The sequence below is a fragment of the Lissotriton vulgaris genome, chromosome 3_1 (assembly GCF_964263255.1).
Source record: "Lissotriton vulgaris chromosome 3_1, aLisVul1.2, whole genome shotgun sequence".
In the NCBI taxonomy this organism is placed as follows: Eukaryota; Metazoa; Chordata; class Amphibia; order Caudata; family Salamandridae; genus Lissotriton; species Lissotriton vulgaris.
Genome location: NC_141689.1, coordinates 147,494,667 through 147,514,040, shown reverse-complemented (window position 1 = coordinate 147,514,040; position 19,374 = coordinate 147,494,667). Strand labels below are relative to the sequence as shown.

General features: G+C 45.8%; 1 protein-coding gene across 1 annotated transcript in view; it reads left to right on the top strand.

The window, feature by feature from the left end:
• Positions 1 to 5,130: 5,130 nt before the first annotated feature.
• LOC147726118 (uncharacterized) overlaps positions 5,131 to 19,374 on the top strand; it is a 50,899-nt gene continuing 36,655 nt past the window's right edge. The window contains exon 1 of the transcript XR_015309264.1: positions 5,131 to 5,209. The gene's annotated coding sequence lies outside the window, so the exon portion shown is untranslated. The remainder of the gene's footprint in view (positions 5,210 to 19,374) is intronic.

Sequence of the window (19,374 nt, the reverse complement as noted above, 5' to 3'; positions counted from 1 at the left end):
CTACGCCACTCCTCTCTACACCACAGCAATCTACTCTGTACCACTCCACTCATTGCCACTCTATTCTACACCACTGCACTTTATACCACTGCACTCCATGCTAATGTACTCTACACCACTTTACTCTAGACCAATACACTCTGTACCACTGCACTCTACGCAAATCTACTCTGTACCACTTTTCACCCTCCAGCACAGGCGTATATCAACAAAAAGTAATAAACAGTAATGTCTCAAGATTCCACAAATTATTTTGTTCATCTGTTCTTTGTTTTCTTTTTAAACTCTTAGCAGTTCTTAGCCTTAAGTCCTTTGCCATTCTTAACCAACACGTGTTTCGTCATCTTTGGGAATCAATCCCGCCACTTCATCAGGGCTGTTGATTTTTCTTAAAGTTTCTTATGCCTTATTGCCGGTTATAATTCTGTTCCGGCCAGCATTTATATAAATCACATTTGAAAGGAGGGTTTCCTTGTGCTCCCGTATTCTGCGTGTGAGTTGAACACGTGCTTTCTTTCTTTCTTTCTTTCTTCTTGTGTGTCCTATTTTGGGGTAATCGCCTATCCTCCTGGTGCCCGCGAGTCGCTCCTTTTTCTTGCACTGCACGGTATGCCACTATATTCTGCTCTGCAACACTGTACTTAATGCCACTGCACACTATGCCACTCTACACCATTCCCCTCTACTTCACTTTACTCTTCCCCACTCTCCTCCACTGCACTGCACACCAATGCACTCTACGCCATTCTACACTACACCACTGCATTTTCCACCACTGAACTCTACTCTGCTGCACAACTCAACTCTACACAAATGCACTCTTTGCCACTGCACTCTACACCACTGTACTTTACGACTACATGCTACACCACTACACTCTACACCCTATGTTACTCTAATCTACTGCGCACCAGTGCACTGTATAATATTGTACTCTATGCTACTCCACTTAATGCTGTCTACACTACTCTGCTCTGCACCACTCTACTCTATGTCAGTGCACTCTACCCCACTCTATTAAGCACCACTGCACTCTTCGCCGCTGTACTCTAAACCACTTCATTCTAGGCCACTCTACTCCACTCTGCACCAATCCACTCTATGCTACTTTACTCTGCACCACTGCACTCTAACTGAGATGGGGAAATGAGCTAAAGTATGATGATGGATTCAACCCAGATCTGTGAATTGGGGTGAATGTCTGAAAGGTTTCAGCGCTCCGTCCATCCTCTCCTAGTGTTTGCTTTGTTTGCCCTAATTTGGCAAGGTATTCCCGGACGTGGGTCCCTTGCTCACTTTACCACTAGATTCAAGCTAGCCTGTCAGATGAAGTGTGTTACCCAGAAACTGGTCCCAGGATACTTGTTTCCGGTTCAGGGAAGACCTGGCTTGGCAGTTCGGGCTGTACTGTTCCAATGAGACACAGGGTCAAGACTGATTTGCACATGGCTGGGTCTGTGATGAGGTAGCGAAGTGACCTAAAGAATGATGATGGACTCAACCCAGATCTGTGGGACTGAGGGTGAGTGCCTGAAAAGTTTCAGCGCTCCGTCCATCATCTCCTTGTGTTTGCTTTGTTCGCCCTAAGTTGGCAGGGTATGCCCACTCGTGGGTCCCTTGCTCACTTTGCCACTGGATTCAACCTAGCCTGGTTGATGAAGGGTGTTACCCAGAAACTAGTCCCAGGATACTTGTTTTCTGCTCAGGGAAAACCTTGTTTGGCAGCTCGGGCTGGACTGTTCCCATGAGACACAGGGTCAAGACTGATTTGCATATGGCTGGGTCTGAACTGGGGTGGCGAAGTGAGCTAAAGAATGATGATGGACTAAACCCAGATCTGTGACTGGGGGTGAGTGCCTGAAAAGTTTCAGTGCTACGTCCATCCTCTCCTTGTGTTTGCTTCATTCGCCCTAAGTTGGCAGTGTATGCCCTTTCATGGGTCCCTTGCTCACTTTGCCACTGGATTTAAGCTCGCCTGGCTGATGAAGGGTTTTACCCAGAAACCAGTCCCGGGATGCTTGTTTCCTGTTCAGGGAAGGCTTGGCTTGGCACTTCGGGCTGGACTGCTCCCATGATGCACAGGGTCAAGACTGATTTGCATATGGCTGGGTCTGAACTGAGGTAGCGAAGTGTGCTAAAGAATGGTGATGGATTCAACCCAGATCTGTGACTGGGGGTGTGTCGCCCTAAGTTGGCAGGGTATGGCCAGACGTGGGTCCCTTGCTCACTTTGCTACTGGATTCAAGCTCGCCTAGCTGATGAAGGTTGTTACCCAGAAACCGGTCCCAGGATGGTGTTTCCGGTTCATTGGCTTTGCACGGTTCAGGTAAGACATGGCTTGGCAGTTCGGGCTGGACTGTTCCCATGAGGCACAAGGTCAAGACTGATTTGCATATGGCTGGGTCTGAACTGAGGTGGCGAAGTGAGCTAAAGAACAATGATGCAGTAACAACAAAGCCCCTGCACTGGAGAAAAACAGTAATGTCTGGGTGATTTGCAGTTTCAATGAGAAAGGTAAACTGTGCACATCAAGACTTTCTAAGTAAATCGACCAATTGGTGCAATAAGAGAGTTCAAAAGATGTAAAGTTCTTGGTGTATAACACCGGTTTAATGTTCCTCTGTACTGGCCAACACGTGTTTCATCGCAGGGAACAGACTGCGAATCTTCAGGGCCTCATAAATTATGGACCGGAAATGGTGGTGTGGCCAACCCGGTATGGGTGAGATGTGTAGAGAAATAAACGTTGCTCGCGTAACTGGTAGTATCTTATTAGTATTCAATGGAGGCCATAACCGGGAGGAGAAGATTTAACGCCGTAGCGCTGAAAGTCATAGACAGGCGGATACACCTGACTAGCCGTGTTCCCCCTCCTGTAGTTCCCGGCGCCGTTTTTCAAAGACGGTCTTTGAAAAACGGCGCCGGGGACTACCAGTTACGCGAGCAACGTTTATTTCTCTACATATCACAGTAGAAAAGTGAAGGGTGGCAGCATATGCTCGTTTTATTGCCTGCTCACCTGTGCTATGGAAGGAGAGGCGTTTCAGTGTCTGTTTAAGGACAATAATACTCGCTGCGGTGTGACATTAATCACATGCTGTTTGTTTATTCAATGACCTTAATCTCACACTCGTTCTTTTTGTTTAATGACCTGTATCTCGCGCTGTGTTGGTTTCCAGGAGTTTAACCTTGAGAACTTTGCGTGTTTTCCTTCAGCTGTGAGATTGCAGCCGCTGTTTGCAGTGTCCACAGTTTGTACCAGTGCGGTTTGTGCTCTCACTGCTGGTCTTTTAAAGGGAGGGCTGGAGGCCGCTTGTAGCATTAGATCACAGAAGGGACTTCTGCCCTCCGTCCCCGCCTCCCACCTGCCCACATAAACAGACTTGGTGTACTATTCAGGCACCCCGGCGGTCTGTTTCAGAATACTTTTACTTTAAAAATCGCCATTTGCCAATCCTTTTCCAATTTTCTTTTGAGAGGAGGACCCAACCTGTACCCACTTTCATTAGCTTCGCTTGCTCACTTCGCTTGCTGTCATGCCCAACTTTTACGCCCCACTGTTTTCAAATGTCACCAGCCGCCACTGCACAGTTTACCTTTCTCATTGAAACTGCAAATCACCCAGACATTACTGTTTTTCTCCAGTGCAGGGGCTTTGTTGTTACTGTGCAATTTGTGTGGATCTTCTTGGTCCAACCTTGAGCGGTTACGAGGGATTACCGCCCGCCCTTCTTGCCTGGACTGTTTGTACTTATAGTAGTATACACTTTGCGGTTACTCAGGTGCGCGCCTTGTCACTTCTGGAAAACCCCAAGCCCTCCCAGTTGAATAATAAAGAACAATGATGGATTCAACCCAGATCTGTGACTGGGGGTGAGTGTCTGAAACGTTTCAGCGCTTTTTTCATCATCTCCTTGTGTTTACTGCATTCCGCTCCACGCAACTCTCCTTTACCTCACTTGCTTTTAGGCATGCTAAACACATTACACGTGCCCTTGTGTAATGCAACTGGTGCTCATATAAAGTGCTCCAACGCCTTTGGTTCAAGTTTGGTCTACAAAACTGCAGAAAAATATATACACACCGCTCTACGCCACTCTACTCTACAAACCTCTGCTGCACTCAAAGGACCACCCTCTACGCCACTCCACTCTGCTCTACACCACTCCATAACACTCTACTTCTCTCTGACACTCTACTCCCTCCCCGACACAGCACAATAATTTACACAACTTCACGCTACTCCATGACACTCCAGTTCACTCCACTCCACTCAACTCTACACTGTGCGACTCAATAACACTCCACTTTATGACACTCCACTCCACCCCACTCTCCTTTACCCCACTTACTTTTACCCATGCTACTGGTGCTCATATAAAGTGCTCCAACGCCTTTGAGTCAAGTTCGGGCTACAAAACTGCAAAAAGTAAATATATAAAACTGCCCGTCGCAGAATGCAATGTCTAAGAATCCAGATCTGGTTATGGGTGTGTCACACGACATGTTGCAGCACTAGAGCTAGGTACGTGATCTGTAGATGTGCCTAGTTGTTTTTTATTGAGGGATAGCGATAGAAATGGCGGGGTGGGGTGCAGGCCTGCACTTTGTGCACACACTGCCAGGCGTGCACTACGGAGCACGGGTCTGATTTACAAGAAGTCAGCCAGCTCGCGGGAAGCCGGACCCTTCCCGGTTCCTGGCTCCTGGCCACCGGCACCAGAGGAGTCAGCAGAACAGCGGCCTGTGATTGGCTGCAAGGGTGTGTGCACCGATCACTGGAGTGCATATAAACAACCTGCGGCATCTGCAAGTAAATAACACATCTTGGCTGAGGGGACGAGCTGCCGACGAGAAGCAGGGATGGGGAAGTGATTGAACGGTGAGTACTGCCATCACTCAAAGATCTATATTATATAGATTTACAGAATAAATAACACAGCTGGGCTGAGGAGAAGAGCTGCCGACAAGTAGCCGGAACTGGTCTGTGAGTACTGCCCTCACACAAAGATATTTGTTATATAGATTTAAAGAATAAATAGCGCAGCTGGGCTCGGAGGAAGAGCTGCAGCCGAGAAATAGGGACGGGAACTGTGAGTTCTGCCATCACATAAGAATATTTATTTTATGGATTTACTGAATAAGTAACCCAGCTGGGCTCTGGAGAAGCGCTGCTGACAAGAAGCAAGGACGAGCTAGGGGCAGATCGGTGAGTCCCGCCATCATGCAAACATTTATTTTATACTTTTAAAGAAAAATCGTGTTTACTTTTTGCAGGGTTTTATAAAGCGCCGTAAACGCACATTGCCGTCTCAAACCGCTTTCAAGTGTGTCTAAGAGCACACAATGTAAAGACTGTCTTCCCAGTGCTGGAGATAGTCGGTTTATTGATGACCTGTTTCCTACTCGCCTGGTACAGGAGTGATGCAGTGATTACATGCCAGTGCCAGGGGCGCAACTAGATCTTAATTTCGGGGGGGGGGGCTAACATGGCAGATGAAGGGGCGTGGCTAATGTAAATCAATGGGGCGGAGCTAAAATGGCAGATAATCAGGATCGGTTAATGCTCAGGTCAAGCTGAGAAAAAAATGTGGTGAATTCTGCATTTGAAACTGGACAACAATTAAAGCACACATTTTTGTTAGCTTGATGCATTGCCCCCCAAAACCCATACTCACCCTGAATCTTAAAATTACCCCTGGCACACCAAAACACATACCCACGCTGAACCCTAAAATTAACCCCCTCACACCCTAAAACCCTTACCCGCCCTGAAATCTATAATTACCCCTGGCACCCCAAAACCCATACCGATCCTATCCCTAAAATTATCCCTCCCCGGCACCCCAAAACCCATACCCACCCCACACCCTAAAATTTCCCCCTGGCACCCCAAAACCCAATACTCCCCTGAACCCTAAAATCACCCCCCTGGAGCCCCAAAACCCATACCCGCCCTGAACCTTAAATTACCCCTGGCACCCAAGAAACCATACCCATGCTGAACCATAAATTCCCCCTTGCCCCCCAAAACCCAAACCCACCCTGAACCTTAAAATTACCCCAGGCACCCCAAAACCCATAGCCATACCCATGCTGAACCATAAATTCCCATCTGGCACCCCATAACCCATACCCACCATGAACCCTAAAATAGCCCCCTGACATCCCAAACCCACACCTGCCCTAAACCCTAAAATTACCCGTGGCACTATAAAACACATACCCACGCTGAACCCTAAAATTAATCCCATGGCACCCCAAAACCCACACCTACCCTGTACCTTAAAATTACCCCTGGCACCCCAAACCCCATACCCATGCTGAACCATAAATTCCCCCCGGCACCCCATAACCCATAACCACCCTGAACCATAAATCCCCCGCTGGCACCCCATAACCCATACCCACCCTGAACCCTAAAATTGCCCCCTGACACCCCAAAACCCACACCTGCCCTGAAACCTAAAATTACCCCTGGCACACCAAAACGCATACCCATGCTGAACCCTAAAATGTCCCCTGGCACCCCATACCCACCCTGAACCCTAAAATAGCCCCCTGACATCCGAAAACCCACACCTGCCCTAAACCCTAAAATTACCCCTGGCACCCCAAAACCCATACCCATGCTGAACCATAAATTCCCCCGGCACCCCATAACCCATACCCACCCTGAACCATAAATTCCCCCCTGGCACCCCATCACCCATACCCACCCTGAACCCTAAAATTGCCCCCTGACACCCCAAAACCCACACCTGCCCTGAACCCTAAAATTACCCCTGGCACACCAAAACACATACCCACGCGGAACCCTAAAATGTCCCCTGGCACCCCAAAACCCATACCTACCCTGAACCCTAAAATTGCCCCCTGGAATCCCAAAACCCACACCCGCTCAGAACCCTAAAATTACCCCCTGGCACCCCAATCCGTAACCCACCCTGAACCATAAAATTACTCACTGGCACCCTAAAACCCACACCCACCCTGAACTCTAAAATTACCCACTAGCACCCCAAAAAAAAATAAACACTACAAACTTACACTACATTTTCATATTTGGAGGGGACTGTCCTCTTTGACGTTTCTATGTATGTAAGTCAAGAACAACATTCACAGTAACCTAGGGATGTACCATGTTACTCCGCATACTATTACAACTACCTACCGTTACAACGCGACCATTACAACGCATACCATTACAACGCATAGCGCTTTGAGGTGCTGGATAGTGGTAAGTATAATTTACTATTCTAACTCCAGTCCCCGTGGACCCTAGGGAAGGTGTTGGATAGTAAATTATACTTATTCCTTATCCTAGAGCGCCCCCAGCGCAATGCGTTGTAATGGTATGCGTTGTAAAAGTCGCGTTGTAACGGTAGTGCGTTGTAACAAATGCGTTGTAACAGGTGTATACCGTAACCTAGATATGCAGGCAGTAGGTAATGCTGTGCTGAAAAATGCATTAAAGTTACTGGAACTTACACAAAAAAACTGCTGCCTGCTCTTCTGATACTATACTGCGGAGTCTGGCTGATCAGCAGCACTGCGCCCTGGCATCCAGCCCCTCCCGAAGGTCTCACTGTGTAGATCAATGTGGGTCAAATGCACAGACAGCAGGGGGAAAGGGATGGCCAGTGCAGGTGAAGCTTTTCCTTTGTAAATTAATTCTTGCTGGCGCCATAGCCCAGGGTTTGCGGTCTGTGCACTTGTATGGAATACACATCTATACAAGTGCACAGACAGCACACCCTGTGCTAAGATGCCAGCAGAAATTCCTTTACAAAGGAAAAGCATCACCTTAACTGGCCATGCCTTCCCCCTGCTGTGCACATCTTCACACCCCATGCTCACAACCCATCAAGTGCTTAGGTGAAATCCCTGCCTTCAGGCAAGGATTTCACCTCTGCGCCACTCTAAAGGAAACACAAGAGGTCAGGGCAGGGGGGTTCACTCGCTGAAACTTTTCAGAGGCTCGCTGTCTGGCTCGGGCTGCTGGGCCTCTCAGAAATCATTAAAACAATCACATTCTCGGATCGGATGCGCAGCCTTCCTGAACCATTTCAGTGCGTGTCATCTTAGCCCGGGCAGAGGAGGCGACGGGGGGGGGGGGCTGAAGCCCGGTGAGCCCAATGGCTGTTGTGCGCCTGCATGCCACAGAGTGCTGTACCGAGGGGCGGCAGGACCGGACCGGACCTGGGGCACCGGGAAATCACCGGGTGGGCTGGATTTGCTTCTGCAAATGAATATTGCTCTCCAGGGGCGGCTGGTGACTAAAAAAAATAAAAGGCACCCTTTTATTTTTTCTAGTTTATCTTGGCTGAGGGTTTCTCTGTCTTTTTTCACATGATCCGTAGTGCACAATAACATTCGAACCTGATGGTTATCTAGGTATTTGCATGCATCGAGTTTTACGATCGTCATGCATTTCACACGACGCCTCTTAGGAACATGGGGACTATCTGATCTTTCTAACAATAATCGTTTTTTAATTGGAAACATTTTGTTTAACTTGAAATATGCACAGGAGATATCACCCCTGAAAACAGTCCGTTTTTATTTGTTTACAGACTATTCCCCTGATGAAGGGCTGGATAAGCCCGAAATGCATAGGGATGTAGAAAGAAATATTGTGGGTGTATTTACTGACGTTTGAAGAATACCTTTACCACATGGAGGAAAATTACGAATTTGTTATGAAAAAGTGAAAATTACAATTACAAATTTATTTGGAATGAACTTGGTGTTTGTTTGAACTTAATCATACCTTCGGGTACTACATAACGCGGTGCACTGGGGGACAACTCCCACTGGGAGATTGCTATATAGTGTTTATCTCAACGCTGATTTGCTCAGACAGCGAAGCCTTAGTTTGCACGCAACAACTTTTCATGATACAACTTGCGGTTTATTTAACGGTGCGTGTCTTATCCTGCATTTATACATGCCAACATTTCAGGAGAGCAAAGTGGGAGATTTAAAAAAAAAATCGGGAGAAGGGGACTTTGAATCGGGTTACTGGCATGTGCGGGCTTTGGAAGTGGCTGCTGCAGGGTCAGACATTTGAAATGCAACTGCACGTTTTTTTCTTCCTTTTCCGAAGCATAATGGCAGGCAGAGAGAGGGTGATGCAAGTGTTGTGCACTGGCCTGGCAGTTTGTTGGCAGTGCAAGCACCCCCCACCTCCCTGTGGCAGCCGGGCTGAAACAGCTCCCCCCTCCCCTGTACTTCGCAGGTCTTTAAAAGACGATTCCCTTGTTAATGACGCTTTGTTGGTTTTTCACCCCTTCGAGAGCCCCTGCTTCGCCACTCTTTGTTGGAAGAATTAGCACTGTACACAATACCAGCCCTGTCAGCTGAAACCCCTGAGGAATCGGGTTTTTGCTTGTAGGAATCGGGAGGCGGGAGACCAGCCCGGGCGTTGTCAATAATCGTTAGCTATTTAAGAGTAAGCGCTATTCAAGAGTAGTGCATGAGAAAAAAGAAAAGAAAAAAAAACTTCCTGGAAATAGCTAGCTCTCTTCTGAAATGCAAGATTTAGCAAAACGTGTGAAATGTAAACAGGAACTAAACCGCTGGCATTAGGGTGACCAACTGGCATGGGTGCATATTCAGGACAGTGAGTGTAAAAAATCGGGACAAAGAGTAAAAATTCAGGACAGGAGGTCAAAATTCAGGGCAAAACTTCTGGAAAAAAAGGTATGTTTTACAGACACATCAGAGGAGGTTGTGCAATAGTATATAAGTAAGCCCATCCACATCCAAACATATTTAACCATTTGCAAACCTATCCATTATGTATACTTCCATCTATCATTTCACTCATCCATCCCTCTATCCACCCTTTCACTCATCCTTCCATTATCCATTCATCCACCCGTTCACCATATCCATCCACTCTTCCACCCATCGATTCACTCATCCATCCAGCAATTTACATTTTCACCCATCCAGCCATACTTTCACATACTCATCCATCCGCCCAGTCACTCATCCTTCCACCTATTCACCTTTTCAGTCATCCATCCTCCCTTTCTCTCTCCATCGACCCTTTCACTTAGGCATCCTTCCTTCCTTCCATCCATCCATCAACCCTCCCTTCCATCTACTCATCCACTCATGATCCCATTCATTGACCCTATCACTCATCCATCCTTTCTCTCATCCAACCACCCTTTTACTCCTTCACTCATCTACCCATCCATTTGTCCATCTAATCTCCCTTTCACTCACTAATCCATCCTTACATCCACCCTTTCACCTATCCATCAATCCATGCACCCTTTCACTTATCAATTCATCAAACCATCCATCATTTCACTCATCCATCCACCTATTCACTCGCCCATCATCCACTCTTTCACTCATCCATCCTTTACCCATCCATCTACCCTTTTACCCATCCATCTACTCTTCCACCCATCAATCCATCTATGTATTTATTCTCTCATCCATCCTTCCACTCACTCATCCATCCATCCTTTCCCTCATTATCCATCCATTCACCCTTTCCTTCATCCATTCACCCTTTCACTAATCCACCCAGCTATCCACCCATCCCTTCACTTACGCACTTGTCCACCTTTTCATATTAATTATGAGCTGAGCCTTTGTCTGCAGAGTTGCAGACAGAAGAGGCCCATCAAGAATTTCACCCTTGCTGTAGTTCCTAAAGCAAGGGGCAGGGTGGGGTGGGAGAGGGTTCACTATGCCCTTGCACATAGGCAATCTGAAAAAGTGGAAGTCATGAGTCAAACATGATGCACAGTGCCAGGATGTGAGGTGACTGTGACATGGTGTTGTTTCCAGGGCTTTAAGGGGGATAAAAAAACTGGTGGGTCACTCCAAAGGGGGTGTTCGATGTAATTAAGGGCGAGGCTTAAAACAAAATCTGTGCTTAGTATAGTGCACCGCCCGGCTGGCATTTTGACTCTTCTGTCATCGTATCTAGATATATAACACAACAAGTAACGTTACACCTACAACAAGCCAGAACTATTGGCTTTGGTTGTTTGTTGCATAAAATAAAAAAAGCAGCAACCATGGCTTCGTTGAGTATAATGTTGACAATGCCTCAGTTAAAAAATGATGAGACTGTGAAAGAACTCTTACCTCTTCTTTTTAACTTCTTTCACCAGCTTCTTTTCTTGAACTGGATTCTCATGTAGCAGCATTGGCGTTTTTGCACACTTCTTCCATCTGACAGAATGCCCTGCCCAGACCGAGGCTGGAGGAGGCCACCACAAGCTTTGCAGCCCAGACTGGCCCATTGTCATTCTGTATGTGCCAATCTTCAGCCCATACAGAATGACAAACGGCAGGGTGGGGCTGCTGTTTTGTTCCGAGGAGGAGGAGGAGCCCTATCAGGGAGCTGTGGCTTCATGCAGGTGAACAGTGCTGTTCCCTGCAATGCCCAAAATTACAGACAAAAGGCGTGAAATTTACGGATGGTTGGTCACCCTAGCTGGCACGGATTACCTGAACGTTTTTTACATTTATTCTTCAGAAACTGATCAATTACTATGGGTCTGAGACCTGGATGGACCCGGCCCACTTAAATCCCTGGTTAGCCTGCACCGTCCTTCATAAATACCGCCTGCACTGCGACACTCAATGACGGCTGTACATTCCTCAGACACACCCATTACCAAGCGGGCTACCACCCCTGAGTTTACTTTGGTGAAACATGTCGCCTCGTGAATGACAACAACTTGATTCCCTCCTCTTTGCCTCCTATTAATCTTGCTCGTCATCCATCAGTCTTCCATCCTCACTCCTCAGCCCTCATTCCTCCCTCTTATCACACTCATTTTCTTTCTCCTCCTACATTGTCCCTCACTCCTTACTGCAACGGATACATCCCTCATTCTGCATCCCTCACCCCTAGGCTTCAGTTTTCATCACTTCCTTGTCATCACTCCCTCCCCATCTCATACTATGAACTCCCTCTCCTCATTCCTCTTTCTAGTTCCTTAATCCTTATCCCTCTTATAGGACTCCACAACCCTCACTCATTATCCTGCACTACTCATCCCCGCTTATCTTTCACTCCCCACTCTAATCTTCATCCTTCACAAATAATCCCTCACTGCTTGACACTCCTTTCTCACATCCCTTACGCTACATACTTTATACCTCATCCTTCCCTCGCCAGTCCTCACTCCACAATGTCCATCCCTTATTCTGCATCCCTCACTCATGATCCTTCAGTTTTCTTTGCTTCAGTGTCCTCAGTCACTCCTTATCCCTTACTGTGTAGTTACCCTCTTTATCCCTCTTGTTGGAACATGGCTATCACTGAAGGGTCACCTCAAAAATGTTGCCTTCCTCCTCCTGCTCTTTTTCTGACTTCGATTTCAGTGCCGGCTGGAACCGATCGGGGGTGTTGATGTGGGGAAAAAGGACCGTTAAATGAAACAAAGACCATACCATATTGCCGCGTGGTACTTGGGCCGGAACAGGAAGCACCTAGGTTCCCCTAAACCAATTACAATGCTGCATCGTCATTGGTCTGAGCGCCGTGGTTTGGTGCTCAGACGGGGACTGGGATCCTGGGCATGCTCTCCACCCAGACTATAATGCAGCCTGGGTGGAGAAAATGCAAAGCGTGCATGACTGTTTGGTCGGCCCGAGACGCTGACCAAACATTCATGCGCACTTACAGAGTGCCCACCACTCCTCCCCTGCTCCTGTGTGAGCAACTCCGCCCCACCCTCCCGCAAAGCTGCAGCAGCAGAAAAAAATTAAATGATAATAAAAACAAGCTATTATCATCTTATTTTTCCTTTATTTCACTGCTGCAAAGCAGTGAGGTGACTCTCCTCCTCCGGAGGACCTGCAACTGCTCATTTTTGTTGGCTTTAGGACTCTGAGCACTTTAACCACTGCTAATCATTGCTAAAGTGCATGTGCTCTCTCCTCTAAACATGTAACATTTGTTCATATCCAATTGATATATATTAATTTACTTATAAGTCTCTAGTAAAGTGCACTCCATGTGAGCCTTCACCCCTCCTCTGCATTCCACACTCAATACTCCTCATGCCCCATACAGCACTCCACCCTCCACAGTCCTCATTCCTTACTCGCTCCACAGTCATTTTCTCTCAACCACCGTGTCCCTGTCTCCCACCCGCCGCAGCTTCTATTATGAAGCAAGCACCCCGCTCCCAGACTTTAACAGAAAAGGAGTAAACACCATCCCCCTGACATAGGAACAATTGTGCCCTCACGACCCTGATCCAGGACCCGTGAAGGCGTTCGTATTGTAAACAGGCAGTGATTTAAAACAGCCCTGATGATGATCCCGTTTCATTAGGAGCAATAGGGATCGAAACGTTGACGCTTTAAAAACAGTGTGACATGTAACTTATTGTGCATATTAATTTGTATACACTGTTGGTTGTGATTTGCGGAATAGTTCATTTAATTCGCAAGCCTTGGCTCCAAAAATGTCTACTTGCCTGTTAAACCTTCTTTCTTTCCACTTACTATTTCTCTTAAATCTGTGGTTTTTTCTATGTTCTTGGGATAGGTACAGGATTGTGCCCTATCTAAATGTCCTTATTTGACCCCCTCCAGGTCAATTAATCTTTTGTTATCTTTCAAAATAAAACACTCCTCGCCCGGCTGGGTTGGGAGCAAAAAGTATAGTACTTATTGTGGTCTATACCTTCATCCTCTTCTGTATTGCAACTCCTTAGGACACTTGTTCCGTTTAATAAAAAATTGACTTTGTCAGTCCGCCATCCTGTCGTGGGAAGGGACCGTCCCCCATAAAGCGAGAGGTCCCGTGCGTCGAATTAGGATGCACTCGCCACAGTGGTGGGTGCATCCCGCATTTTTAACATTGAGGCAGGCGGTGCTGAAAGCACCGCCCGCCGCAATGCTAAATATGCGTGTTGTGCGTTTGAAAGCACAACATGACAGGCACCGCGCGGTGCCTGCCATGTTGTACTTTGAAACGCAGGGGGTACCATAGGTACCCCCCATGTGCACCCCCACCCCCCCCCTCACCCTGGGGTCCCGCAACGGGCCCCCAAAGCAAAGACCGTATGCCCTTCCATGGCGGCTATGCCGTCCTGGAAAGGCATAGCACCGCAGGCATCATAATATGGTTGGCGGTGTCTCGCAGATACCGCCACCATATTTACGCACTTTTTCCGCCGGTCGCAAAGGAGGCCGGCGGAAAAGCGGCGGACGGTCTTCCCGTCCGCCGCGGAGCCCCCAGTCATCCTAATGTGGCGGGGGGTCATTTCAGTGAGGATGGCGGACGGATTGCCCCCGCCGGGCCGGCGGTGTCTACCGCCAGCCCAGCGGGGGCAATCCATCCGCCATCCTAATCGCCCCCTTTGTTTCTGATTACTGATTTTGAACATCCTCTAGAACATGGCACAGAATTTGGCTGTCTAGACTCCCTGACACTAAAGACTTTGTCAATGTGCCAACCCAAGACAGAAAAACAGTTGTACTGCAGTCACCCCACAAGCCACTTGGTAATATCTGAATGAGATGTTTCCGGTAACAAACAGCCCTGTGAGGAATCGGAGGGATAGTTAGTTGAATCCAAACCCTCTTTCGTTAAGGAAAAGCACACTCAGAACACTAGGAAATAATGGATATATTTTAAATATTTATTTTAAAATCCTATCGTAGTGCTCAGAATATGAATTCTAACTACAATACAGATAAACAGAATGGTAGCTGCAACGTATACCAAAAGCATAAAAAACAAAAGATATTCCATCATATTGGCCGTATAACTTCATAAAAATTCCATCCTCATTCTTTTATTCATCAAACTAGTCCTAGCACCACTAGCACCATAAGGAAAGCTTAATTTGGGTTTCAAAGATGGGTCTCACCCGCATACCTGTGTGAACAGTAAGGCTTTATGTCCACCATAATAACAAAGACTGCTATTGTACACTTGTGCTAGCAGCTGGGCTGATAAGTGCAACAAGTGAAGGCTGAATGTGCCTCTTTAGCCATCAGCCAAAGTAGGTTATGCAAATCTGCTCGGCCTGTCTCATCTGTGTCTACTTGCACAAAGTTACGTTCTAATACTTTAACCCTGTGCTTAGCTTATAACTTATTTATTCATCGTTGAATCTTGCAGGATAAACAGTAGCTGAAAGTAGCCTGATGTCATTTACTTATTTTCATTGTGGAAATCTCTGTTCTTTGAACAATAACAACAAACTAGACACAAAGCTATCATCTTTCAATGAAATTTAATGAACAACTCAATAACATTATTCAGAAGAGAACAGTCAACTCAGATTAATAATGTGAATATATTGGAGCAGATTTGAAGCATATCACATCCTGAACTTGGTGACCTCACATTCTGGAAATAAGTATTACCTTCATCCCTTTGTCTTTTTTCAATACAGATAAAATATAAATACACAAAAACATATGTACAAAAGCATGCAATTTACAATGTCTTTCCCATCCATCAGCTATCTTTCATCTTGACAGAGATCCCACTTCAAATGCCAACACCTCAACATTATCCTATCCTCTGATTTCCCTTTCAGGCAGACATTTCCCTCTTTCCTGGTCTGATCACTCTTACAACCAGTTAAACGTTCAACACCCTGCCTGATCCCTCACAGCCTGCACAAACTGTAAAAGCATACATTTGTCCCCTGCATAAATCATAATGCTATTTAGAAATCTTCACGCATCATTACATTTCTTCTACAAACCAGTCTGAATTAATATGCTTGCACCCTCATCTCCCAGCTTCCCTACACATGCTCCTTTATTCCTCTTACACACTAATACCCCGTTACTATTCACTTCTTTGCTCCTGAACCTCCTCCTGCTTCACCCTTAACCTACTGAAGGTGCACCAACTTTGTGACAAGCCCTACTTAAGTATGCATACACTTTTACACAGTGAAAATATACCTTTTTGTGACATCTACTTTGCTTAAGATAGTTAATCTTACATTTTAAGACACACATTATTGCCCCTCCTAACTCCTCACTATAACTCTGTTCAAAGCTAACTCCGTCTTTCTTGGCTAAGCCTATTGGTCTCACTTTGCTAATGCATGTTTTGGTTCTGCCAGAGCGTGTTGTGGATGCCTGACACAGGACATAAGCCATACCCGCCAATGATAATAGGTACAGGTAATTGCCTAAAGGTATGATGTATATTGTATCCTGACTGCATTAACAAGTACACAAATTCTTCACTTTTGCAGTAACTGGCAACCTAAAATGCAAACCAAATTAGTGATAAAGGTGTGCTGCCAATGACCTCCAACTGAGTTAGATGTAGGGAAGAGCGGACTGGGTGTATGGGCCATATTGCTGAGGAGGACAAACCTCTTAAGAGACAGCTCTCTTGTATCTTACTTAAAAGCCATCTTCATCTTTAAGTGACTATTCCTTCCAACACCTCTCTACTGTTCACTTTCATCCTTAGCTGTCAGGTGAATAAGGCCACATAGATTCATGTATCCATCATCAGCCAGAACAGCTTTCATGGCCTCTTATACAAGCTGATGCATTAAGATGGTGGGGAAGATTTTTACACAGGTGAGTTTCGGGTGTTCATCCACCTGGGATTTTTTACTTTTCAGGTCACTTTTTATGATACTGTTCTTTGGAGCTTTTCTTGTGTCAGAGAGGTTTGGTTTCAGGGACCCCTAATCTTGAAGTCCGGATCCAACAGAAGTGATGGATGCTGCTATACCTTTCTGAATCATCATATGAAAAAGAAATATGTGTTGGTTAGCTGTAGAACAGGAGAAAGGGGAATGGGATGAGAGAGAAATCAAAAATACTGGCTATCACTCTGACTCACCACTCAGCTGGGCATTGACATCTGCGGGGCCATTACTGATATCTAAATATAAAGTTAAGATCTTTAGTATCTTATCAGAGATTTGTAGTAGTTTCAAGTAGAAACAGTATACCTTCAGAATATCTCTATTTTCCAGGGAAATTAAATTTTCCAGAGATAGCTATCTTCCCGAACATTGCATATCTTCTCTATTGTGGCAGATCTCTGGAATATCTGAAAACTGAAACATAAATGACAGCAATGGAGCTAGGGTCACAAGGGATTGGCATTTTCACACTCCTTTCACTGATAAGAAAACTAAATACACTTTCTGGATTAAATATATGTTTAATATTGTTTTCATACTGAGTAATACAACAAACATTCATCACAATTATAAAGATCAACTGGATAACAAATAATCACTTCCATGATCTCATATGGCTACCTTAATCTAATACAGACATCATGAGAAAAATATCAAAGTCTTTAAAAGTGATGAGGATTCTTTCCATTCCTCACGCTATATAAGAAAAGATGTGCAAAGTACATTTTAATTCACATTCTTTTAAGGATATATATGTAATACTTTATTACTAGAGTTCATCTCCACAAACCAGTAGCTTCTTGGGAAATGTAATTTTCTAGATTATACTCAGGCACCTCGCATAGTGCAGCCTTTGAAGACATGACACTTCTCTCTATGGAGCCCAGTTCTCCACAATCCCTACCTGTCTTTCCTTCATCTGAATGTTTGCACTTCTTGCCAGTTTGGGGTACTGCGCTCTTGCTCATTCCAAGCATGAAGAGCTAACCGCAGACTGCAGATCACAACAGTGGGGTCTTCAAGCTGCAAAGGTCTGCTCCTAGAGGATGTATCTTTAGAACGAGATAGACTCCATATAGAGTTACAGGAGAGCTTGCAGAACCTGGGGGCAATATTTGCTGGCTAGACGGAAGAAGGGGAGCAAATGGTTTAATCATGAATGTGGAGGAAAAGTTACAGACAGGCAAGTGCTGGGAATGCTGAGGATGGGGTCTCGCAGCCTAGTCAATTTGGCACACATTCATTCACATTGGTGCAGCAACAGCAGTGTTCGAGGGGGAGTTGAAGTTGAGGAGTATTGAGCGGTAAGTGTTGAGGAATATATAGGGCTACGTTTGACCTACAAACTCAGGTGTGTCTTGCATAGTTAATGTATTTTTTTTGGCAGATTTGCAGCTATTCACTTGTGAGGTGGACTGGCAATTACATGGAAAGGTACTGTTATATACAGCAACTGCGGCTGGATGAGGGGACAGTAGCAGAATATTTGTATGATAGAGGTGCCGTGACATAGGGCCAGTTTTAACACAAGTTGTTGAATTTTGGACACACCAGACCAAGGCCATAGCTACATTTATCCATCTGCGTGTAAATATTCTAGTGCAGGTTTCTGGTTTGGAATTAAAGTGATTTAAAGAGTTTTGAAAGCAGTTCAGGAAAAGTGGGATTGAATGGAACTATCAGATATAGCCGTGTCACAGGAGAGTTTGGCGTGGTGCCAGGATTTCAGTGGTTATTCACAGGCAGGGAGATTTTGAGTTCCTAAAAATCCTAAGACAATGGAGTGGTTAGGCTTGTAGACACAGCGATAAAGCTATTGGTTTTATTGTGGCATGATTGGGTATACCAGTCTCTGTTGGGTAACAGCATGTAGTTAGTGAAAGAGAAATGGGGAACAGAAAGAATTCTTAAGCTGAGACATTTTTTTGGGTGGACAGAGAGAGCTCAGATTTGCCAGAGAGTAGTAGGGAAGGTCTTGAGACCAGAATAATCAGGGATGAATCTTCTCAAAAGGGGAATGAGAGGCAATCCTGGATCTAATGTGGACTGGTTGGATACCAATGCAGGGGGGGTGTTTGAAGACAAAGGATAGAAAAATAACTAGGAAGGACAGGAAGCTAACATTAGGGAAAGTAAGGTTGAAGTTAAAGTGAAGGGGGCTTGAGAATGCATTAGTAGGTGGGAGGTGGGTTTGATGGCAATGATAGGGTATTGTCAGAGATGGTCTATATTGTGCTGCAAAAGCCAAAGGATGGTAATTTTCTAGGTTTGCTCTGCAGTATTTTCACTCAAGCACAAATGTCAGTGGTCTTTGCCCTACTCCACATGTAGGTCTTCTCTGGGTCACAGGTCCTCTGCCTTGCATTCAAATGCATTACTGGCTCAGCACCCTCTTGCCTGAGCTGCTGAATTGGCCTCTGGCTCCTCAACAGTTCACTGTACTGTGCTACCCAGAGTCTTGTGATCTTCCATTGCAAATGCATCAAGTGTGAAGCCAGCCTTTTCTCCATGCATCCGGAGATGGGATTAATATCTGTCAAAATGGCCACTTCCCTTAATTTCCCTACTTCAGAAAGGCCTTGAAGACCTTATGGACAACCTTGAAATGTAGATCGCTCACTCTGCATCCTCATTCTTAGCCTGCATTCACACTGGTAGCCACACAAAGAGACAAATAAGTTGTTAATGTGGCTGCTGCAAATCTACATAATCCATATATAGGTATAAATATTCTGACTCC